This window comes from Apteryx rowi, unplaced genomic scaffold, assembly GCF_003343035.1.
Source record: "Apteryx rowi isolate R43461 unplaced genomic scaffold, aptRow1 scaffold_687, whole genome shotgun sequence".
Taxonomy (NCBI): Eukaryota; Metazoa; Chordata; class Aves; order Apterygiformes; family Apterygidae; genus Apteryx; species Apteryx rowi.
The window spans coordinates 1-26,107 of NW_020450968.1; positions in this window are offsets into that span (position 1 = coordinate 1).

Sequence of the window (26,107 nt, forward strand, 5' to 3'; positions counted from 1 at the left end):
CGCCTGGATGCAATCCTGTGCAATGTGCTCTAGATGACCCTGCTTGAGCAGGGGGGTTGGACTAGATGATCTCCAGAGGTCCCTTCCAACCTCAGTGATTCTGTGATTTATAGGTCTATTCATATTCTTTAAACTATGAAATTTCTTCAAAGAGGTGAAAGCAATGCATATTTAACAAAAGCATAGTTCATTGTATTATATTAGTGATTTATCATCACTAATACAATACAGAATCACGGAAAATTGGAAACAAATATAGAAAGAATGCTGAAACATGTTTATGTGATGAAAACTACCTATAGAAAGTGAACCATTAAGATCATGCATATGGAAAACTATGTACACGTGGAAAATGTGACACATTCAAATTTCTAAATCTGCATTTTCCTAAATGTAGATTCATAAACTGAAATCAGGAAAGCATCTCACATTCTTTTAGCACCTAAAAGTAAGTACCATGGAGTTACAAAAATATTTCATGAATGTGGCAAAGACAGGTCTTAAGCTTGTTTCATGGCATATCTGTTTCTCTGTAAGTAACAGAATGAGCAAATATTGTATCTGGTTATTTCTGAAATTTCAGGGAGTATTCTTAGCACTACTGATTGTTTTATTTAATTGAAAATTGGAAGATCTAAAATACTTTAAAAAAAAAAAAATGCTACCAGTGATGCAAATGGTAAGGAAGAAAAGGTCTTGAAAGATATAAACTTCACCAGTTGGTAAGGAGAGACCTGGAAAACAGTGAGGGGAAATAATTGCTTGGAAAGGTGTGGTGCAGAAAGGGTGAGATGCAGAGATTGGTTATGAGGAGTCATGGCATGATCAGAAACCAACCAAAACTTCTATTAAATCTCTAGACTGGGTGCATCACGAAGGCAAAATATGGGGATAGAGAGATCTAGGGAGGTCAGTGGTTTGAAGCAGGTTTTGCTGATTACACAATTAATGGATTTTAACTTGAGTTTAAAGAAACCGACTCTGAAAAAAAATCCATGTGCAGCAGGAGCAATTTTCTGCAAGGACTTTGAGAGAAGAAGGATTTGCTATGGGGCAAGTGTGAAGTTCCACTGTTAGCAGCAAAAGTGAAGGGGCAGGATAACTAGGAAATGGAGGGTAAAAACAGTCATTCTGAGAGAAGGAGTTAAAGGGTATCTGTAATCATTACATACYCTGTGTCAATGCCCTTGGTTGGTGTGTGTTACTCAGTCCCACTCCCTGCACAATCCTTTCCTCAACAAGCTGCTACATGCAAAAGCCTCTTTGAAATCACTCAACTGCCAGCATGCAACTGAGGCAGGAGCTTTCTGTGCCGCTCTCTCTCATTGGGCGTAACGCCCAACCTGCAGAAGCWACACTGTGTGCTAGCTTCTAGCAATTTATGGTTTTGCTGCTTTCCTGCTATGATAATTCTCCTTTACGATATTTGAAAACCTGTAGCAGTCATTTGTGACTGTAACCCTAATATGCCATGAAGCAAAAAAAAACAAAAAAACAACCCAACCCAACCCTATGCTCAGTTAACTGAAGCTACAAGGTGCAACTCATTTATTAGAAATGCATCATCCATGCTGAATTTAAATGAGGTGATTAGCCTTGCTTGTAACTGGTCCTTTAATATCTAAAACTCTTATTAGACACTGCTTCTGTTGAAACCAGGGACTATGAGAATGGGGTTTGTTTGTTAGGAAGCAAGAAATAATACTTGTGAGGTTCTTTTCCTTTATGGGAAATAGGGAAGACACTTAAAAGATAACTGAACTTTATTAGCTATAGATGCATTAAATTTTTGCTTGCAAAAAGTCCCAAACTATCCCTTTAGTATTTCATCACCAGTCCATGAATGCCTGAGTCCACAATTTACTAATACAAGCTAGCAACAGTAAAGTGATTCAGTATTTTGCTCATTGATTTAACTAGCAGTGACACTAAWCAGTGGTTCATTAAATCTTTTAGCACAAGAAAAAATAATTATATTCTTTCTATTCCTATTTGAGAGAAATGGCTTCTGATCACAGTGTATAGCCCTTGATCTCTGGCAATTAGGAATCCAGGCACTGTACTTTCCTTCCAGTTGTTTTTAGCATGGTTGCCTAATGAAATGAGGTTCATCTGTATGCACTCTGTCTGTCTGTCCATGCATCAGTCTAGCCTCAAAGTAGGAAATGGTCCCTTGCACTTAGTACTTAGGAGTGCCCACACAGGGGAATACTTCAGAGAACTTAATGCACTGTAAATTTGCCCTTTGCCTTACTAATGCTAACTTCCTCGTGTAGACAACCCTTGCATCTGTTCCGCCTCTGGGAAACTCTAGATCACTGAAGGCCTCCTCAAAGCTTAATACAAATGCTATAGCTGTACTATGGAATTGACTTACTTCTACAGAAGTAAAATAATACGTATCCTGTCAGTCCATTTAAGCGTTTTGATTTCAGAATATTTCAAACCAATGTATTTTGTTTATTGTAAATAAAATGTTCTGAAATTAAAAGCCATAAGAAATAATGTCGGCAGCCTAAACTAGTTTTAGCCATTTCACTTGATGCATCAGTCTTACTCATTTAAAAATGACAATTTCTTTAGGCCAGCCAGTACGAATGCCTACTATTCAAACAAAGGTCTGTAGAGATGGAATTTCTCTTCTTCCAAATTCATACTTGCATCAACATTCATCCACACTAAATTAGACCCAATGATGCTGTTTGAGCAAAATCATTTTTTTCTTCAGCTGTCATAGGAATATTGCAACTTTATATATGCATACAGTACAGTTCAGTGAAATATCTTCTTTATATAACTGTTGGTAGAAAAATGCTTTGTAGATTCAKTTGGAATCTGCAAACAGAAAACTTAAAAATAACACTAATCTTCTAATTCTTAAGGATTCCCAGTGTTCCTCTGTAAATTATTCAATTCATATTCACATCTTTTGTTACTAATCATAGAAAAGCAGAGCTAAAAGGGACCTCAGGAAATCATCTCATCTGTCCCTTTTGTCCAAAACCAAAATCAGCTTTATCTATGTCATTCTTGATACAGATCTTCATAGTTGACCTTCAATACTGCAAACTCCACAGTCTCACCGTGCAGTCTGTTCATAATCTTTTCCAGTAGAAGTTCTTTTTTCCTACTGCCTGAAAAAACCTTTCTTACTGCAATTTAACTGCATTATTTCTGGTTCTATTCATCATAGATACGAATAGGGTTGTGGTTTTTTTCTCCTAAATGCAACAGTTTTTTCTATTTTTAAAACCCTTTTCAGCCCTCTCTTTTTTAGACTAAACAATCCCAACCTTTTCAGTCTTTTCTCATAGATCATATTGTCTAGATCAGTCTTCTGGAATATTTCCAATCAGATCCCTTTGCTTGGTGTATAGCACTCAAAACCGGACACGCTGTCTTACTCAGGCCCTCACTAATGCCGAGAAGAACCTAAGGAAAATACCTGGTAGTTTGTCGGTTATACTGCTGTTCACATATCCCAGTTCTGTCACTTGCCTTTTTCACAGTATGAGGATTTTGGCATATTCATTCCTAACTCATCACTTTCCACTTTAGCCCTGATATCCCTTTCTGAATAATTGCTGCCTAATTAATTGATCCCCTTCCATATTCATGCAGTTGGGTATACCCGCCTATTTGTGATACATTTTGTCCCTATTGCAAAGTCATCCAATTTTTTTAGACCACTTCTCCAATTTGTAAGACACACAACTGAATTCTAATCCTGTTCCCCAAGATATTTACAGTCACTCCAGCTTTGTGGTGTCTGCAAATTTAATAAGCACGCCTTCTGTTCCATTATTGAGCAGTGTGGGACTTAGGATAGAGAAATTGAAACTAAGTAGACCAGATTATTATTTTCCTGCCCCCCCTCCCTTTTAAAAATAGCAATCCTTTTGCTCCTTTTCAGTCTTCTAGCATCTCACTGTCTTCCATAATTTTTCAAAGACCACTAAGCTTTCTGAGTCTATTTTAATCAGCTCTCTAAGTCCCTTAAAATGAATGAAGTTTATCAGCCCAGATGATCTGAGAATATCTATGTTACTTAAGCGCCATGTAACCTTTCCTCTTCCTATTACAGAGTGAGATCTTATCCCTTTTTTGCTGGCATTAATTGTATCTGCTTGCAGTTGATCTTTAAGTGAAGGATAATACAAAAAAGGTATTAAATTGTTTCAATTTTTACTGTGTTATCATTCTCTAGGTAACTCTTTGTTGAGTGGAAAACCAATGCTTTCCTTGGATTTCCTTTACATTAATGTAAATTGCTAGTAAGCAATTTGCTGCATTAAACACACACTGTCAATCTGTGTACAAACAAAAAACAGGAAGAGATCTTCTGAGTTTTATTAATTACAGGCAACTGCCGGCAATGACATCATACAGTCATTGCATATAGTCATCCAAGTGGTATCTGAAAGTCATTAGATTACTTGCTCCCACTCTTCTTGTTGAAAGGTTGTTTCAAAGCCTGACTATTCTGACAGCTAGAATCTTCCTCTAAGTTTCAGTCAAAATTTCCTTCTGACTGAATCATACTGGTGGCTCCTAATCACCCTGTGCTTGATGGATTCATCCAGAGTTTCCTTTTCTGAGGCTGCCAGCTTATGGCAGAAATTATTTTCTAGCACATAGGTAAATTTAGCCCAAGATTTTTGTTTTAAAAAGCATGGTCTTCTGAAATGTTATAAAAGAATATTCAGCTGCCATTGTGCTAAAACTTCATTAATTGTTAACAAAAGATCAGTTATTAATGAATGAAATATCATGACTTTTTGAACAAATTTGATTTTTTTTCCAGCAGACTTCAGTAATATAGATACTCTTCAGTCTTTTGTGGACCAAATTCTTGGCTGACTTTCATCAGTGGAATGAAAAAAATCATGATTTACACTAAGTTTTAATCTGACCTTAACAGTGTAAGTTTAGTACGCTAAAACAGTGTAAAGAATATAATTACTTCTAATATAGGATGTTCAGAGCTAGGTTATTGACACTGGAGTTCATATTCTTCACACGCATTAGAGATCAACGTAAGCACTGAACAGAAGCTTAGTATTTGCAACAGTTGCTAACAGACTACTTTGCATGAAGAGCTTCAGAGATTGACAAATTAGTAGATTTGGCCACCTCAGTAAAGAACAGAAGAGAGTGCTTTTGCATACACATTTCAAAAAGTATGCTTCATTCACAGAAGATAAGACTGAAGCTGACATACAGGGTTTAAAGCCCCTTTCTGTTTCAGGGCGAAGGAACCATTATCTGCAGTAAAATTAAATTGACGCATGTTACCAATTTAGAGGTTACTAGGATGAAACAGCATTATTTGTTCTGATATTTTCTTTTAATGACCAAGAAGCCAGTTGCAGAATAGCATTCTTTCCCAGTATATTTGTTTGGTACAAATTAGAACGCAAGTGCAAGTACAGAAGTAATAATCCTCTCAAAGGATTTTTTTCTTTTTAAGAAATTGTGAGAATTGTGCAATTACACATATACTGAATGTGCATTTACTTCCATATTCTCAGCTCTTTCTACCCCTTGCCTGCCTGCTGTGGCTTAGTTCGGCGTCCATCCAGCCTCCTTCCCCAGCTCTGTCCGGTTATACTAGTGTGAGGCGAAGCACGCTTGTGAGGCAGTACTGCCTTGAACTGGAGACAGATGCCTGCCGTGAGGAGGGTGCAGAGCTTCCAGGCAGGGTGGTGGGAGGCCCTGCGGAGCTCCTGGGGATGCCCCTGCTAGTGCAGCCCACTGCAGCAGCCAGCAGCATTTTTTCCTGTTCCAGAGCTGACCAGTGCTGTTAGCTTCTGAGGAGGGAAGGCCAAAGCCAGCCTTTTCTTTTCTGTTTAGGCAGCGGAAATAAAAATGCTGCTGACTCTCTTAGGAAGGTGGGGAAGCCTCCTTCACTGTATTTCAGGTCATTATCTCTGCAGGTAGAACCATAAATCTAACTGAAGTAATTCCAGATAAAAGCAAAATTAAACGATATGAATTTGAAAATCTAGAGACTGTTCTTCTTTCTCATTTTTTAAATCATATGGGCTACAATTCCATTCATCTTTAGCTAAGTGCGTATGCACAGTGCCAATAAAACTTCAAGTGATAATTTGTAAAAGCCACTTGCTATAAAAAAAGTACTGTGCATGAATGAGCAATGTTTATAAAACTCTAGTATCTCAGCCAAGTCAAAACAGATTTACAACATAGAAAGTCAGGCACATGTCTAACTTCTGTGCCAAATTATCTTTTTTTTTCTTTTACTCTTTCCCAGTGGAGGTTTAGAATTACCCAAACACTGACCCAAACTTTCTAGGTGCAGCAAAAATGCATTTCTCCCCTCATTTTTGTGTTCTTAAAAATATTTGAGCTGAATAAGACAATACTACTTTTTCAATAACAAAAAATTGTATGTTTTGTCACAAATACTTGAAGGTTCCTAAAAAAACTTTTCCTTGATGCAACAAAATGCACACATTCAGTTGTTTAAAACCATCATAAACAAACATTGTAACTCCCATCAAATCACTTTTAAAAGGTGAGCAAGGCATAATAGGATTTTTTCAGATCTAGCAAGTTCTCTTACTGACTCTGATGACATTTTTTTCTTGGATTTTGAGGAAATGGCTGTATCCAGTGAATGTGGTTGTGGACAAAGACAAAGAGGTTAGAAGTTTGAGTGTGAATATCTACACAGCTTAATCGGAAAATAGATTGTAATGAAAAAAAAGTGACAACTAATTGTAATATTGATAACAAATGGGCCACTTCAACTCTTATCGACCCAGTAACACTGCTTGCAAATGACCATTTAAAATTTCTCCTGTGAAAGTATTTTGCTCCTAAAAATGCTGTTGTAACAAGAATAACATCTCATTTTTTAATTATTTATTTTTTGTATTAGACAAATAGAATCAAAAAAACTTCACAATTCTGAATATTAGACAAACAGGTAAACTGTACAGAAATCTAAAGGGTGTTTGCAAATCCATAAATCATTAATATCTTACATTCACACATTTTTCATTTGCTGATTATTTTATACCAACCTTCATTTAATATTTTGCAATAACCTGTTTGAAAAAAAAAATCCTTTAAAGATTGCTTATAAAGAAATATTTTTATGTGCATATAAGTACATATCTAAACAAGTAATTTGAGGAAATGTGCACCTAAATTGCAAATTCTGTTTCTAATCATAAGGAAAGATGGACCTTTATTCCATTGTTGTTAGCTACAAACAGTTGCTAATTAGATGTTTAATTTGATAAATATAAAGGGGGATGGTAAAATATTCTAGGTTGACTTGCTAGTCAGAGTTTTGTAAGTTACCAGAAGAAACTGATGATGATATTTCTGGTCAGGTATTTCAGATCCAGAACGCAGGGGCTTAAAATAAAGAAGATACTATTTCTTTCCTAGCTCCAATCCTTTTTCAGCTATTCCTCAACCCCCAAAGCTTTTACTGTATTTTTCCTCAAAATATTGCTGTCTGTACGTCTACCCATTSCTTACTTTCACAGAAGCAAAGATTTCCAAGAAGCAATACACCCTATATCTGTGTGCCCAAATGTGGTTTGGCTATGTCTCTAAATAACAATATATGCCTTTGCTGAGGATGATATGCGCTGTTGGTTCTGCCAGTTATAAAAACTTCAGTGAAGGCAGGCAATTATCATCAATTTATAACACTACTGATAGGTGTATCAGTTCTCATCTTTCTTTTTTCCAAGTTAGATGTTTAAGATTAGGTACCAGACTCRTATGAAAATATTTACAACAAAATGTTCTATTCATTGCCTCCAGGCATAAACCTCCCTTGCTTAAGTTAAATTCTGCTAACTCATGCTATATTCAAGCTTTGATAATAAGTAAGCAGTCAAGCTCCTTTTAGATGGGTAAGTGTATATCCAGACCCAAAGCTCAGACTAAAGCCTTAATGATTTCCAAAATGTGGGAGGGCACAGTGCAATTAATATATGTGAAGAGCTCCTGCCATACCAGGAGGAGATTCAGTATGCTCCACAGCCATCATCCAGCAGATGCTGCTCTAATTTACAAACTCCCCAGCACACCAGGAGAGCATTGTTCTTAATGCGTGGTGTTACCTATTCACCTGTATCACCTGCCTCTATGCCTACCTCTGTTTCTTTGGCTCTCACAGAATTGAAGACTCCCACTGCTGTTATTCTTCAGTCTGACACAGACTGTCCTCTGGTTTATCTGCCTGAAATCAGTTTCCAGARGAAAGAAGTCTCTATCTATTGACTTTTCAGGAAGTGGATCCTACAGGTAGCTAGCCAGAAATAATGGTTTGAACTAGGAAAGCTACATGCAATTTTTTGGTTTTGCATGTAGTGGGAAAAGATCTAAATAGCATTAATTCGCCATCTGTGGTTGCAAGTTGTTGCTGGATGGAACACATCTAGTGTAGAATTTGGTATGACTGGATGAAGAGTAATCCAGTTGGCTGGAGATTAGGCAGCAAAATGCTAAGGCCCAATGCCCAAGCGTGTCAGAACATGAGTTGCAGGGTAGATGTGGCCTTGGAGATAAACAGGGCACAAAGAACTAGTGTTTTTAAGTCTGACAAAGCCTCTTAGTCTTTGTATTAATAACTCCAGAGCACATTTTTCAAGCTTTGCATGTAATAAACTGTATGTTAATCCTTAAACTACCTTTATTAATCTGCTCTGGTGCTCCAGATGAAGTGATAAGTGTTTCATGACAATTTTAGCCATCTTTATCTTTTTATTTTTGAGATTGTGACTTTCATTTTTAATACACAAATTGAAAGCCTCATCAGGAGGACTCTGGTTCCTCTAACCCAGAAAATGGGCTATTATAGAAAGCAATGTCCTTGGATAATTTCTGGATTTTTTAGCAAAAAAATCAGGAGCGTGAAAACTTTTGTTGGAAGAACATATGTTTTCAAGGACTTCCTCAGTCATGCTGTTTCCCTTTCAAGGTAAACTGGTGTATTCTGACTCCCTAGGTTGTGGTACTGCAACATTAGGAAAACCCTTTGCAGTGGGCATCTGTTCAGTTGCATTCCATACACCTGAAAGATGTTGTAGACCCCAAATAAGATCTCATTGAGTAATTATAATTTTACATTTTGACCAGTAATTAATTAGATATATTTACTACTGCCTTTTTTTTTTGTTATTATAACTTGCTCCTGGCAATTCAGTTTGTAAGATATGTTAATATTTATATTACTAAGGAAATATTTAATATTTGGAAAATAGTGAAGAAGATAGTTTTATTCAGATTTACTATAAAGAGTTAAAATCAGAGTGGATTTTGCAAACTGTAATGATTACTGTAGTTTATTCACCAAGTGTAAAACACTTATGATTGAATCTAAGCACAAAATATTATTAATTATTTAATACAAGATTTTTAAATGCCAGGGAAATGATGGCAGTCTTAAAATGTTGAGGAGATCAACATAACTGGAGAAAACAAATTTTTTGTTGCTACAAAATATGGAATTAAAGTGCAGTTCCATTTCCTACTCTGTCCAGTACCTTTTTTGCACAATATGCTGTAGGACTTCCCTGCAGCATTTCCTTTCCATGGTTATTACCTTAGGCTTGCCCTTCCAAAGAAGATCTGAAAGCAGTGAGGCTTTTGAATAAAAGGAAAAATGAATCCACTGCTTTTAATTTGAAAACTTATGTCAACACAACATGAAAATGAATTAGTAAGTAGTCCGACATGCCCTATGATACTTACTTTACTCAATTAYATATTTCTCATAGCTGGTGTCTTTTGTTAAGTTAGGAATGTGAATAACAGCTTAATTCACTCTATTAAGGTTCATATGCTATATATTCCACTTTCATAAGCTGAGTTCCACAAGTTTTAAATTAACATATGTTCTACACTGTGTTTTAGTATATACAGCCTACTGTGTAGAAGCTGCATATGGATTGTCACAAAAAATGAGGTAAACCTTATTATTGCTCAAATTTAGTAACTTTATTATTTTGAATTCTTGCTTCACTTTCAAATTCAGTGTCATAGAGACATTCCTGTTCTGTTGTATCACAGGGACTTTTTTGTTTTGTTTTGTTTTTTAGTTTCATATTCAGCATTCCTTTCAGGAGTTGACTTATGCTGAATGTCCTTTTCAGTGATAGAGAGATTGCTCCCTTGAGCCAACATAAATGAAATCTGGAAACTAGAAATTTATGGAAGAACTATCCAAAAGTACTTTGACTAGTCAGCATGCTGAATATACTTCGAATACCTTACTATACTTTCCCCTGTAGTCTCCTGCAATAAACTTGGGTTGAGTGGTTTATGTTTAGTCTGTAGTTTTTCTGCTCGCTACCAATAGGAGTGCATGAAGTTCTGTATTACTTTATGTTTAGGCATAATGTAACATGACATACCTAATGTTAAAGGCATGCAGTAATAACAAGCTACCGCAATACAGACAGGAAAACATCCTACATGAAAATAATCAGGCGGATGCAAGCTTACTCTGCCCAGCCTTAAACCGACTGGACATGAGCCAACAATAATCTGAAAGCCATATAAATGTGTTAGTATGGAGATTTCAGCAGCAGTTCAGAGGCTGTAAATCAGAAGCAGCTTTTGTCCATCAAAGTCAGGGTAAGTCAAATCAAACTTAGGTCTGTAAACATGTTGCTTTCCTTTCTGTTTCTATATTTAGTTATTTTCATTACTTGCATGTAATCTACCTTCTTTTGTTCATGTTTATCTATTTCCTTATTCCATACTTTAGATTGGATATCTGATGAAAATAATTATCTATAACTTTATATTGATTTCACTGTAGGCTTGTATTTTAAAGGCTAGGAAGCCTTGTAAATGACCTTTTGTAAAATGAATGCAAAATAGTGAACTTCTTTCCAACATTGCCATATTGTTAGCTTACTCTTTGCATCATCTCTAATACATTAAGGAATAAAAAAAAAAAAAAAAGCTGTGCTGAGTGATATCCCCCATAAATCCATAAATACATACTGAAATATGAACAATAAGAAATTCCATTTTCAAAGTTACAGTATGAACAAAACTGTAACTATTTTTTAATGTGTTGGACTACAGATTAATATAAATAAGGGAATTTGGAAATATTTTATAGAATTCCCTGAGAGAAGCTGCATGGGCTAACATGTTACCCTATCATCAGAAAGATTAATGAATATGACTTTTTAAAATCTCATTTTGCTCATTTGTTGGTTACATTAGTGGAATTTTCTCTACAGTAAGGTATCATGTTAGCAATTTTTGCTGGCTGTTTACTCCTTTTGATTCCTCTCACTTCTCTCTTCTCTGTTTGCCCACTATTTCAAAGAAGAGATCAAACCAACATGTCCCTCTGGCCATAATACTTTCTCCTCTACCTCTCCTTTACTTCCTTCACCTATATCAAAGGTTCTCTTTTATCCTTTAAACACTCCACTTGTCCCAGTAATTTCATGTACCATTGCCTTCTAACATTACTTAGACTCAGCTTTACCTTCTGCTATTTCTTCATGTTATAATGATGGTCTTAGCAAAAGCAAAGTAAAAGCCCACATACTTTTGACATGCTCTTCTGGCTCTCACAACACCCTTTTGACTCTCCCCTTTACACTCTTACCTTTTGCAGGGGCCTACTTGATATATCTTGGGCTCCTGTGAGAGAAGGGTGAAAAAGACTGTACCTTTGTCCTCCTCATTTGCCTTTTCCATTTGTGATTTGCTGCCAGAGGTTCACAAACCTTGCTCTTCCATTCGTTTGACTTTGGTTAATCCTGCATTTTCTGCCCTGTTTTTCTGTCATCTTTATGTTGCCAAAAGGCCAGCTCTTTTCACTCTTAAGTCATTCATTCTCTGTTTCCGGAGTTGTAAACACAACTCTAACATACTTCCCACTCCCTCAGGTTTATAATCTGGCTGTCAGCTGTCACTGTGCCCTCACTTTGAGGTGAGACTCCTGAGCATATTGCAATCTAACAGGGACACAGACTTCTGTTAATGGAAAGAAGATAACCAAGAAAATTATACATTACCAATTGGCAGGTGATAAACCCATCAAAAATGTAGGTAACAAGATTTACAAAGGCAGCTCTTGTTGGTTCCCAGCTCCTGCTGTGTTCCTCGCTCAGTGGTAGTTTGTTGCTCTTGCTGATTGCTGGCACATTGTCTCTACGAGTGGCAGAGGTTCCTGCAAAAAACTTGGTTCTCCTCCCACCCCATTTTAAGCACAGACTGCAAGTTGTCTATAAGCATAGTCCCTGTAATTTTCCTCCTTCTGTGTAAAAGTATGTAAGAAATTGCAGTTTATGATGCTCTTTCACTCATTTCACATAAAATTTAGAAGCCAGTTTTTGATATCAGGTTCACTGGTGTATAATGATAGTTAAAGTAAATTGAATTTAAGTGCAGTAAAAAATAAATGTAGGTAAAAGAACTATGTTCACAGAGGTTCTCTTTGCAGAATTGGGGCCTGCGTTTGCGGATAGATGCTATTTGGATTCAGTGGGTTCTTTGAAAATACAGCATATTTTTATATATGTGATTTTTTGTAATCATAAACACTCACCTTATTTTTAACTTGGTCAGATGTTTTAAAATAGTTTTTTTTTAATACAGTTTTGTTTTGTTTTCTTTTCCTAGTGTTCTGTTATATGGACATATAGATAATGTATTCCAAGATTATCAATTCAGTTGAAATAAGACACAAATTAGACACAGCTATAGTACATGCATAATAGTTAATTGATTTTTTTTTTCCACCTATAGGAAACTCGCAGTGCAATAACATCTATGTAGACTGGCTACAGTCTACATACAGAAGAGACATTTCTTAAAAATCAGAAGGAAAATAAAAATTAATCCCATCCATTCCAACTGTGGCTCAGAGAGACAATTTTGCAAAGTTCTTAAAGCTTTCTTTTAACACCATGGGTCTGCTGGTTGTGTTGCTTAGACTCCCCACAGTGATGCTCTCATTTACAGGCCTGACATGACTGATTTCACCAAAAAAGTTATCCATTATTGGATGGCAGGAGATAAACCCCTCAAAAGGTGTAACAAACAAATAAGAATTTATTTGAAGAGTGACATTATCCTATTTCTGCCAGGAAGTGTGAGCAAATAGCCAGGAGTTTATCGTATTTAAGAAGAGGAAGACTGTTTGGAAGACTACTACTTCTTTTTTTTAAGGTTGTCTCTTTAATCTGCAGCTGCAGCGGTGGATTTGATATTTTATAAATGGTAGGTTTTATCAGGAATCTGGTAAAACCTTTTACCAAGTTATCTTCCTCTCATCAGTGATAATAAACTGGAAAACTGAAAATTCTTTTTCCCTCTAGTTTCCACTAACGTATGTCAGTATTTACACCCACAAAGAGTTAGTTTCTTCGCTTTTTCCCTTCTACTTCGCTCCCCTGCAAGACAGCAAACATATATGTATAACAATATACAAAGCATCTATATGTATCAGGCAAACTATTTCCTTTGTCTTCTTTCTTTAATGTGTGTTTTATTATATGCTATAAACGTCCTTTTTGCCCATATATGGTACAGGAGCAACTCAGTTAAAATTTGCAGGATAGTATCTTATTCAGTAAAAGCAGAGTTCCAGAAGTAACAGCTAAACAAAGATGTAGATAATTTTTGTAGCTTCTGTTTCTTACGTTAACTTTAAAATACTGTGATAGTTCTTTAATCTAGACAGTTTCAAGAACATATTTTATTTCCGCAAAGTTTTTGTTTCTCTGTAAGTGGAAGGGGTTCAGAAATAAACACAAAAAGCAAACAAACAAAAAAGCACATCTTCCTTATCACACCAAATATATTAGCCTACCATAAAATAATTTTCTCATTCAGTTGCCTTGCCTCATTCTAGTGACGAGCTTGTCAACATATTTGGTTGTTAAATCATTATGGTCCTCGTGCCTCTTTTGGACCACATTCTCATGTTTCTCACACACTGACTTTAAATAAAAGTTATTCATGAGTATGTTCAGCAGGATTTTCCATCTCTATTTATGAGTGAAGAACCAGATCAAGCCTTGGATTTGGGGGTTTAAAGGACTCCTGCTGTATATTTAACATACCTGTAGTTCTTCTCTCCAGACTGCAGGACTAGTTTTGTTGTAGTAATCCCCGAAATTCAAGTGAGCTGTTGTAGGCAAGATGCCTAATTGAATGGCCTTCAGCTTAAGAACTTGGCTTTAGAAAGCGTATCTGCTTCTGCTACATATCCTTTGAATAAGTTTGATCATATTTGTTAATCATTCTGAGTCCCATTGTCTCTTTTTGTTTGTTTAGACTTCATTGCAATGTGGAGGGAGTATATAAATAAAACTATATATAAATAAAATAATACTTATGGGCTCTCCTAAGACCTTCTAGCTGAGACTGGAAAAGTACAAATAGTAAGTGGAGAAGTGAAAAACAGTACATTTCTGTGCTTCCCCAAGCTTCTTCATGAAAGACTTTGTTCAGAAGAGTACTATTTCTGGGGTCTCTCTTCTGTGGCAGCAAGTGTGCGCCTCACGTGCACAATATGATGCAAAGGGACCAATCGTTTTTAAATCATTGTTACATTTGCAGAAGCTCACAGGTTTCTTACTAAGGCAGCAATTCAGGACTCCTTGCTTTTTTTGATATGAATTAGAGTGCATTTCATTTGAGGAATCTAGTAGTGAGAGTGATATACATTGTGAATCCACCTCTGCTAGTTGTTCGTACAGTGGTTCCAGGGAAAGCTGAACTCGGCTTGTGGTAGGAGGTGTTATCTGTTGTGTCTCAGATTGGGAAGATGTAGCCTTGCTGAGCATCGATTGTTGCACTGAAACTAGGAATATCACAGCTTGCAGAAAACTACAAATAATATGAAGTGAGCACTAAACATTTCCTCTATCTGGAACTTTCAGTTCTTGACTGATGATATTTTTCCACATGAACATACTGACTGTCTCTGACATAGGAAAGGAGTCATTTCTGACAACAGTCTCCTTTTGAATGGAGTGGGTAGTGCAATATTGGCATCAGTGAGCTGCAAATGCTGGGGCAGTCTGCTGAAACTAGTAAAAAGGTCTGGTATTTCCACCTACCAATCATGTTCRTTTTCTCCCTCCCATTCTCTCTTTGGCCCACTCAGTAAGCGATCGGTTTTCAGTATTCCTATCTTGATACCTTCTGTAAGAATTTAAATGTAATCATAAAATTGTAATTGTTGAATCCTTCACATCTCATTAGATACGTATTTTAAAGTAGAATATACCCCAAAATGTGAGCAATCTAGGAGCAAACACAGCAAAGTTGCTTGAGAAAATCATGTATAACTTATTTTAAAGGACCTGTATTTGCTGTTTCCACTCTACTTCCCATTTTCTTTTTGTTAGAAGTAGCACTTTTATTTTGAAGTACCATGAAGGATTTGCACTGCTCTGTACATCATCTGTAATATAGTTATCTTACAAAACCAACTAAGATAATAAGTTGCAAAGCACCAAAGACTTGAAGAGTTTGATTAGTAAATCATTGTTCTCRTTAAAATAAAAGTGAATTTCTCCTTGGCTTCCAAAAGACAGTAGGTTATACTTATATGTATTATTTCTGTATTATATACTTACATAATACGTACAATATAGTACTAAAAGTATAGCAGTGGACAGGTCTGATTACATTCTGAAGTCATATGATGTTCAATAGAATTTTTTGCAGAAATTAAGTATTATCAAAACTGTAGTTGTGGTGCTCTCCATACTAACCATAACATGAGTGGAAAAAACTGTGGTTAGAGAAGTTATAAAAGAGGAACAGAAAACTTTCCTAAAAAATAAGAACCTTTCCTTCAGGTTACTTGTGTAGAAGAAGTCTGGACAGTGACATGAACTGTTTAATGTCATATGGTTTAACATCAAAAATTTAAAAGATTAATTGGAGTACTTATCTGAACCTTTTAAGATCCTTTTGCTTTTCTGTCTCCCATCTTTCTTTAGTCTTTCTATCACTAATCTTGACTTTATTCCTCTTTTTGTTGCACTGTGTGCCAGAAGACCGTCAGAAGTTTCCTTGTGCACTTGAAGTCTCAATCAGTATTTTACTTTAGGGACAGAAGGAGAAGTGGGGGAAAGTACATACAAATGTATGTAAATATCATCATTATATTCTGTTTATTCATTAAGCAGAATGCATATCAATATATATTCGAGTCCTATTTTCTCGATAATATCTTGTAAATTATTTTAGGGGAAAACAAATGTTTCCCCCAGGAATAACTGTTGACTAATTTTACTATCTCTATATGTATCCTCTCATTAGGAAGACAGGAGGTCTTCAAGATGAACAGGACTTCTTTTTTGTGTAACCGAGTAGTTAACAAACAGACAGATGCATACACAGACATATACCATCATTTTACAAAAGAAAAAAGGTACAATATTTAAAGGGGCATCTTTAACCTAAAATTTCATTGCTGTATGGAAAATGTCTGACAAGAGGAGACAGTGCCTATCTATTTGATACTAAAAGGGAAGAGGTGAAAATAAATCTGTACRCGGTCATGTCGGTTATCTAAAGATGAATAAGCTGAACCTGAGAATCCCTTCCTGTAGTGCCATTCAATTTATTGCAATTGTAGAGTTACTTGAAACAATAACAGGCTTTTAAAAAGTCTGCAGAAGTGTGACTTTGTTAACATCCTTTTAAATATAGTGAGAAATATTCATGTCTGAAGGTATGCTTTACTGATGATTCTGTGAATGCAATTAACTGTCTCACAGGTATTCACAGGACCTAGACAGTAATCCCAAGGAAGTATCTTTTTTAATTTAGCTAACAATTTTTATTAAGCCTTGTAACCAACTTTGTCACTATAAGACCTTTCTGCCTTCTCAAAGAAAAGAAGCAATCATTTTGCTATATTTATACATGTGAATGAAGCCCCTGGCCATGGTATCTCTTGTATGTGAAAGGATTTCTGTATTCACATGCCTAGATTTGTCCCACAGCTTCTTGATTCTGAACAGATTCTTGATTCTCTGTCCATGAGGGTGCTGAAGATACTTTTTAAGAGCGTGCATCCTAGATCTGGCATTTATTTTGTTTAGTATTCTGCAATTTACAGTATAAAGCTTGTGATGCATACATATATGCATATAGTCACATAAAGATACTGTACAGTGTATCCCCATATTGTGCTGTCCACAAATTACAAATTAAATAATTTAATATTCAAATTTTAGACTGGGCAATATTTTCTTTGGTTAAGACAGCAGTTTTCTGATTAATGTTTTTAATTTTAAGCGATGTCTAATACACAGAATAATAAAAGTGACATTTTAGCTTGTAGTGAGTTAAGGATGTTACTGAGAATACACAAGAGGTTTTTAAGAGACTTCCAAAGTTTATGTTTACAGAACAGAAGCCCACAGATTAATCTAAATACATTTTTCTTGTATTTTACTGTCTTCTCATATCTCTAGCATTAATAATCTCAACACTGCACCTATGAATAGTGTTTGCATTTTCAAGGCTATATTCTAGTTAAAATAGAAAAAATAATAGTAAAATAGTGAAATAATACTTGTAATTTACTGCAGTGATAACTAGGGGGAAAGTAGCACATGTAGGACTATTAATGGCAGAGTTCCATGCAAGTTAATAACAAAAATAATCTATATTTAAAGAATGAAAGTTATCTATACAGACACATCACTTTTTCAACTCCCACAACTTTGATATACGTCAGTGGTACCGCCCTTCATACATGTCGTCTAAGCACACCCTTTTGGACCTGTTCTGCACCTTTCTCCTTTGACCCATTCTCTTGCCGCAGAGAAAGACAAGGGCTCCATTTAGCCCTTTCGCTTTAGTCCTCAACGAATTTGGAGGATGTCTGTTCTGTGAGGTGAGGCACTGCACTGTCCTCAAGCATTAATCGCAGCCTCTGTGTCTGTCCGATTCCAGGCAAGGGAGATGAATCTCTTGCAGTGCAAAGAAGTGTCTTGAAACCAGTTGTCCAATAAAATTGTTCTGTTTAATACTGTTATGTTTATAAAACCAGCTTTTCAGATGTTAGTCCTTTCACAGTAGAGTTCACAGACAATGTCAGGAAACAATAGTCTGTGTCAGTGGAGATTGTACCTTTGCGGTAGTAAATGTATTAAATGTAGGGTGGATGGCAGCCTTGATTCCCATGCAGAGGTAAACGTAAATAAACACCCACTGTGTTTTTTCTATTTTCTCTGGCTGACCTCCACTGCTGTAGCTGAGCTTTCCTCTTGTGATATTTGCCAGGTTATATAAAAAAGATGTGCCTCCTGGCTGAAATGATGAAACATAAAGCCTGTTCTCAGGCTGTGGAAGCCTGATGGATGTAAAACAGCTGGCGGCCTGCGGCTGGGCTCTGAAAGGAAGTCTGATAGATACAGTTTGTGCTATGGTTAAAAGATGAATATTTTTTTCTACTGTAGACTGATGTATAGAAGTCTGCACAATGTGAATTTGCTGATTCAGATATTTTTAAGAACATATATGAAGATGATTTCTTGGAGTGGAACATTAGAATTAGAGGTATTTCCAGGTAAATCAAAATGGCATTCAGCATAGCAAAGTGGGCAATATATACGGAAATACAATAGTTTTGCTTTTTCAATATCTTGCATTTGAAGAAAGCTGTGTTGCAAATAACTGAGGTATGGAGATTTTACCAGGAAAAAGTACGAAGAAAGTTACCAAGAAAGAAAAGGAGAATGGAGAGTGAAACATTTGATATAAACAGTRCAGAAAGTGGAACTCTTTGAGACTGCTGAGAAATGGTGACAGAATGATGAAGAACCACATACACAAAAAAAAAAAACCCACTGAAGAGCTGTCACTGACAATGGACAGCAGACACAAAAGCCAAGAAAGGAAGGAGGAGGTAGCCTTTAGATGCCAATAGCATAGTACTGGCTGTTGGTTTAGCTAACAAGAGATAAACAATTTTCCTAACAGGCTTATTTCATAGAAGAAAGAAAGTGAGTGGATGTTATCTGGACTAGAATGTGCTGGAAATGAAAAACTATAGATGACTTTGAGAGCAAGTAAAATAATTAATGAAGTGCAGAGGGAAGATTTATTTTTCAAAGGAAGGGGAGAGAGGGGGGAAGTTTGGCCACACAATGAAAAGAGATGGGTAAAAATATTAGGGAATCTAGGGAATGACAGATCACAGAACAAAAGAGGGGAAAAGTAATAGTGTTAGATTTATTCTGAGAATATCTCTAATATTCAGAAAGAGCAGGTTAGAAAAGTAGAATTCTTGGCAAATGTATTTAAGTCACTGGACAGAGAAGATAATAACTAGGTTAAAATCAGGCATCTGTTGAATACAGTGTCCAAAATCTTCAGCAAAACCATGATTTCACTCAAAGGACACGCAGGCATGCAGAAGAGGTTTTTTTGTTTGTTTGCAGAGATAGCATACTAATGAGCTAATAAAAAGGAGAAAATGGTTTAGAAGGGTAGAGACAGGAAAGAGAATAAACTTGAAGCAGAAGCTTGAATATCAATCCCAAAGCAAAGTTAGCTGTTTTTCTGGTGTTACGTAGTAATAATACCAATGTAATTGACAAATGGAGCTTTACAATGATTTTTGCTTCATGTACATGCGAAGCTGAATATGTATTCAGTATATTCGGTTAGGTGAGTTCTGCATGTGTGTATATTTAGCAAATTGAAGTAAGGAATATTATTTAAGTAAGCATTATAATAGAGCTCAGTTAAAATTGCTCATACCTCAAAGCTTATGGAAAATCCTTTTCCATAGAGATTTAGAGTACAATTGCAGACATCTTGCATCTTTTTTCAGAATATTCTAAATAGTAGATCTGTCTTATACAAAGTTAGAGAATTCCCTTTAAATATATTATGCTTGCTCCTTTTTGTTCAGTCAGCATATTTTGACTGATAAATAGTAAATTCATTTACTCACTAAAAATCTCCTAATCTGGAGATACATTAAAAGACTTGGGGATCTCATATGAAACATATATGAAATGTAAATATCTAAGTCTAACATCATGACCTTCAAAATCTCTTTTCAGCTGAGTCTAATCTTGTAGTAATTTCAGCTGTCTACAATTTTCAGATTTGGTTTTGGACTTAATCATAGTGATCTCAGTCCTTCAGGTCTGAGATGCTTAATGATCCTCAGATTTATTCATTCTCCTTATTTCTCTTGAAAAGTGTAATCCAGTAGGTAAGCTCTGATCTTAAAAAGCAGATGCAGCCACATCTTTCATTCAACATCCATGACCTTAACACTGGTTTCCTATGGATTTGTGTCTATTAGATAGTTGAATTTTAACTGAATTATGTTAAGGTTTTATCAGGAGCTCACTCATTTTCAGACACTGGACAACCAGGAAAGAGTTGCAAGGAACACTGTTATAAATGGGAGGGAAACCCTTGTCTGAAGAGAGGGTTCTATGGTATCTGATAAAGCATGACATTAGATTAAGGATTTTCCAACAGTATTTCTCCTTTGTGGATTCTCTGTGCAATCCTGCTTCATGTTCTTGAGGGGTTGTGAGTAGGGTCTCTTTCTTCTATTTAGCTGTCTGTATTCATGAGACACTTAGGAGTGTCTTATTTTGAGAGCTTTATCTTTCTGTCAAACTGACTGAAAGTAGCCAACAAGTTCAAAAGTTACTAGGTGAAGTTTTGAAGGGAAGTGTATAAGTGGTATGATCACAAAAAACTTATTGCCTGACATTTAGTCATATTGATGAGTACAAAGTTCATACAGTCATTAGAAAAAAAAATTTTGTAATTAAATGTAGGGTATTTCTAAGCCCATTTCTATAATATACATTTTCCTAATGGAAAAAAAGTCAGAGATTGAATTTTATCTGCAACTGCATGTCCTGTCTGTTCTGTGTATGTTGTGTTACGACCATATTTAACTTTCAAGTCTTTCATTTAATTTATAGAAGAAAATACAGTAGGCTGTATTTCCAGCTTTTTTAGCTTCCTAAGTATCATGTAGCTGGAATATAGTAACTACTACAATCTGTATATATTTCAGGAATTTATTTAAAGAATGGTTTATATATGCTTTATGCAATTCAAGAAATTAAAATCAAAAGAAAGGAAATGCTACATACATATATGTAGAAAATCATCCTTACATTTCCTTTACATATTCTTAAATTAACTTTACTAATACAATTGTAAAAGTGAATGTTTATAACCATATTGCAGACAGTTCCCTTTTAAGTTAGAAACAAGATACATTATTTTAGAATGCTGATATATAATATAATATTGGGCAATAATACCAACTGGAATTGTTATTAAATATAATTTTAACTGATTTTGCATGATCTACTACATAGGAAAAAAAAGTTATGTGACTACTATGGAGTAAGATCAACATGTTAATTGAAAATGAGGATTTTTTTAAATATACTTTCTCTCAAAAATATAGCTTGAAGTTCAGAGTAGTTTGGTTGTGGGTATTTTGTTGCATGTGAGGATGGCAGTTGTAGCAGGACAGGTTTATCTGAGTGCTTTGGCAAAGCTGAAGGTTCAGAGTGGAAGCTTTTTAAACAGCGTTGAGACAGGGCGGACAGCAAGGTGTGGACAGGTTGGAGCATCTGTGTCAGGGAGCAGATGGGTGGCGCCGCGGCAGAGCCCCCGCGTTGGGGTCAGCGAGGTCCTCGCCTGGCCGGGGTGAGGGCCGGGGCTCCCCAGTGGCAGGTGAGACCCCGGGGCGGCCACTGGCAGCTCCGTGTCTGGCCCAGGGCTAAGAGCAGCTGCTGCCGGGCCACTGCAGGAGGGAGGTGCAGGGCCCTGACCCCTCGTCCGTGGTGGGGCTGGGGTGTCTTTCATCAGGCTGTTGAAATCCAGGGATTTTCCCAGCGGAGCGAACGCAAGAATGGCATATGTGTGCACACCTAAGGCTCCTCTTTTGTCCCCTGCTGTCGTAAGTCTCTCTTGCATCATTTCTGCACCGTGAATCCAAAATTCACTTTTAAGCAAAGCTCCATTTGGGCATTATTTTAACACTGGAATGTATGTGCTTCCCTGTGTTGCCTTCTATTACATGGTCATCTTCTGAAATCACAGGTAATAAGTTCACTTTTAAATACCAGATTATCTTCTGTCCAAAATTCAAATGTTACAATTGGCGGTTACAGACAGGACTGCACAAAGTCCCAGGAAAACTTGGGGCTCTGGTGACTAGGTTTCTTTGCCCCGCATTTCTACCCAAGGTGACCAACAATGCAGAAGAGACTACACCAGGGAATATTTGCTTGAATTTTGCAGTATAGAGCTTGGCATATTAAGTTCCATAACTAATGAGAGGAGGTTTGCTCTGCTGCAGGAGAGTATGAACTAGAGAATGAACCTGGCTGCCTGCATACTCCTTTCTGCTGTCCATCTTATAGCAAGAGACACTACCTGTAGAGATGTAAGGCAGTCAGTTAAGGGAATTAATGTCCTATAATGTCTCAACAAGACTGAACAGAGAACAATCCTCAAAGCCCTGAGAAGTCCAGAGGGGAATGCTAATAGGCATGCAAAAATATGTAGTATGAAGTAGAGTTGAAAATAAGCATGTTTTATCAAGAGAGTCATAACAATGATTTTTGTGTGTATGTATATAAAATGCAGCCAGTTTAAACACAGGCTAACAGATTGAACTTTGTTGTGAATACAGAACACATTCTCATTTATATTGTTTGATTGAAAATCATTATTACTTTACCTATAATTGCCATAATTTATCACATTGTTAAAATTTACCAGTAATATGCTACTATTTGTCTACAGTTCCACTCTAATTGCACATAATTAATTATGTGCATTGCTCAATTGCTAATTGCCTTTAACGTACACTTCAATATAAACCTAAAAATGCTACTTCAAATAGATCAGAAAAAGAACAATTTAATAAACTTCTATCAGTTATAATTCTGCTTTTTTTCAAGTGAATGATTGGTAAAAGTATTGAAACAATAGATCATTACTTTGGAAATGATCAGACCAGTGTAAATGAAGAAGACATAAATACAGGAAAACTTGGAGGAATTCTTATACTCGGTTTCTGTACAGTTGGGTGTACTTCAGAGTACATAAACATGTAGATTGTAGTGTATAAGGTGACAGCTTATAAGGAGGAATAAACCAAAATCTAGTTTAAAATATCAGTAATTTTAAGCTTATCACTTTGAAAATATAGTCCTCATTGTTCTGAGGCTGAAGGAGGGGTGACCCCAACCTTGGCACAGCAATGCTGACTTTGGTTTGCAGCGCTGTTGGATCCATTGCTTTGACCGTTCTAGTGAAGGGGTCTTGCTGCAGCTATACAAAATGCAAAACACTTAATAGTTCCTCAGTGCATCAGCATGAAGAAAAAAGATATTGCATGATTTTAGCTCAAAATTATACCTTAAAGTGTAATTTTTAATGTCATGCTTAGAAAGAACCAAGTAATACTCTAAGCAGAAGAAAATCATAGCATCAAAATATAATTCATCTTCCTGGAATCACTCATCTCTAGACTTTAGAAGTGTCTCATAATCAGATAGTTATTATAATGTAACATATACCTGTTATCCCTGGTGAGATGCATCTATACGTGTATGTATATGTGTATGTTTCTAGACATGCAGTCTGGGATAAGCTTAAGAGTCTAGCTAGTCTAGATTTAGTATGCTAGCTGTTTGTTACTAATTTGCATTTTTAGCCTGTCCCAGGTCTTACTAAGAAGAGACATGGCAAGAGCGTCAGCTGTTCCACAGTGAATTTTTTTCTCTTTTTTGTAAATTAGCTTAAAAGTACAAACATTTGTTTATATATTTTATAATAATTATTTTGAGAGCAATGCTAATTGGAGAAAATAGTTTAATGGATTTATAAATGGGTAAGAACAAACTGTACCTCAAAGATGATTGCAGCTTGCTTAGGAGTCGGAATGCCATCCCAYTTTCATTCTCAATATGAATTGAGATTATATTGTACAGTACATAAATGATTTTCCTTGGGTTTTTAAAAGGCAGTATGTATTAATATTTTAAACTGAAGTAATTGCTTCTTGTTCAGCAATGGGTTTCATTTATGAGTGTTTATCCCTAGCAAATGGAAAGTATGGTTAATCTAAGTTAAAAATGGGTTCTTTAAATAGCTCTAATTACATTCTGTTTATATTTGTATTTTAGACACTTAAGATTTAATCGGTAGCAGTTCTAACAAACCATAATGTTTATTAGCTGGTTTTAAATTATTGTTATGGATGGTAGTTCAATGAGAAAATAAATGATGATTTGTCTACTATAATGCATTGTAAATAAAAGATGGACCAACACTGAAAAAGAAAAATTATATCTACACCACTTGATTTTTATATTGGAAACAGACAGAATGGAAGAAAACTTGAAAAAAGAAAAAAACAGCTTCCATTGCTCATTTCACTTGCACAGATTCTTTGTAATTGTGCATGTTTGTTTGAATCAAAACTTCGGAATGTTATTGTTCTTATAACTTTATTCTGCATTAATTCTAACAACTTGTTGCTTGATACTGACACTCTCTTAAAAGCTTTTAATTGCACATTCCCAAATCGTATCTTGTAAACTAGATTTCTAGCACCAACCGAAATGAGCAATTATACAGTACTGAAGTGATCAAAAATTATTACTGAAGCCTCTATTTTATTATCTTGCATGAAGACCAGTACAAGTAAGGATATCAGTTCTTAGATATACAGAACTTTTTTGCAATAGGCACCAATTAAAAGACATGGTGCCAAGTATGTAGTAAAATAAAATGGGAATCTAAAGTCCTTCTTAGCTAGATCTATCTAGATATCATGGAAGGACTAGTTCAAAATTAATTATCTCTGTGTTGAATATTAATGATATTTAATGAGATATCTTTTAAAAAATAAAATATTTTAAAATCAAATATTTTAAAATGAAGAACTACAATATATTTAATGCTGAAGGGAATTAAAAAAAAACTCAGTTCTGGTAACTAAAGAGTGATTAATTCAAAATTAAAATGAAACTGGATTATATTGATGTAATATCTTCTTAGGTGTTCAAGACAGAATTGTACTATTCAGGGTAATACTGAAACCAAAACTTACTTAGTTAAACACTTAGTTAAACAGATTCCTTGTTTGGCTTTGCACTGTTCTTGTGATTTCTGGAAACAGGTTGGAAAGATGCTGTTTTAGTATGTGCTTGTCTGACAATGCTCTAAAAGGTTGGGCTCTCTGGGATTATTGGAATATCCTGCCATGAAATGCCTGCCCAGAAATGCTGTGTATGGTCTGGGGAAGTTGGGGGCAGAGTAGTGTGCCAGCTCTGGATCAGCAGAATTCCTCTTTCGTGAGGGGAATCTTTGGCAGTCAGCTGAGCTGTACTGGTAATTTTTTAATATGATTTTACAGCTTTTTTATATATCTGAATTCTACACATTTAAAAATGGGCAGTGGTACTGTACGTTTGTTTAATGACTGAAAATTGACTGTTTCAACTAAATTTAACAGGGGGTAGAGGTGTCTAAAATAATGATGTACTTACAAGCTCCATGAAAAAAGGAGCATAAGCTCTGAGGGCCCCATCAGAGAGAAAGCAGACAAGATGAGATCAACCCCAATTAGTCATTGGAGAATCCTTGTGAAAGAAAGGCATTGGAAATGTCCTAACTTCAGAAAGATCTTCAGAATTTCCACCTTCTTATCACCACAAGTCACAGTCACATTGGAAAACAGCTTGTTTTATTCTGGTGCTTCAGAGTTGGTGTGTTGTCAATATTTAGGCAAAAAATTACCTGTGAATGGGTTTAAAAATATATATATGTTTCATACGTAGCTATTCATTGACTATTTCAAAAGCATTCTTTGAAATACATAATTTTTGTAATTCCTAGAATTGCTCTGCTTCTATTCCATTTACGCTGCGTACTCAGACGTTAAATAAAATAGCTCTTTTCTCCTTGTTAAGCTTATTTGATCTGAAAAATTAGCAAGGTTTAATAAAATCTAGCTTCGAATTAGTTGATTAAAACTGAGTCTGTTAAAATATGTGATTTCCCTCTGTGGTTCAGATAATCTTATCTGATCCTGAGT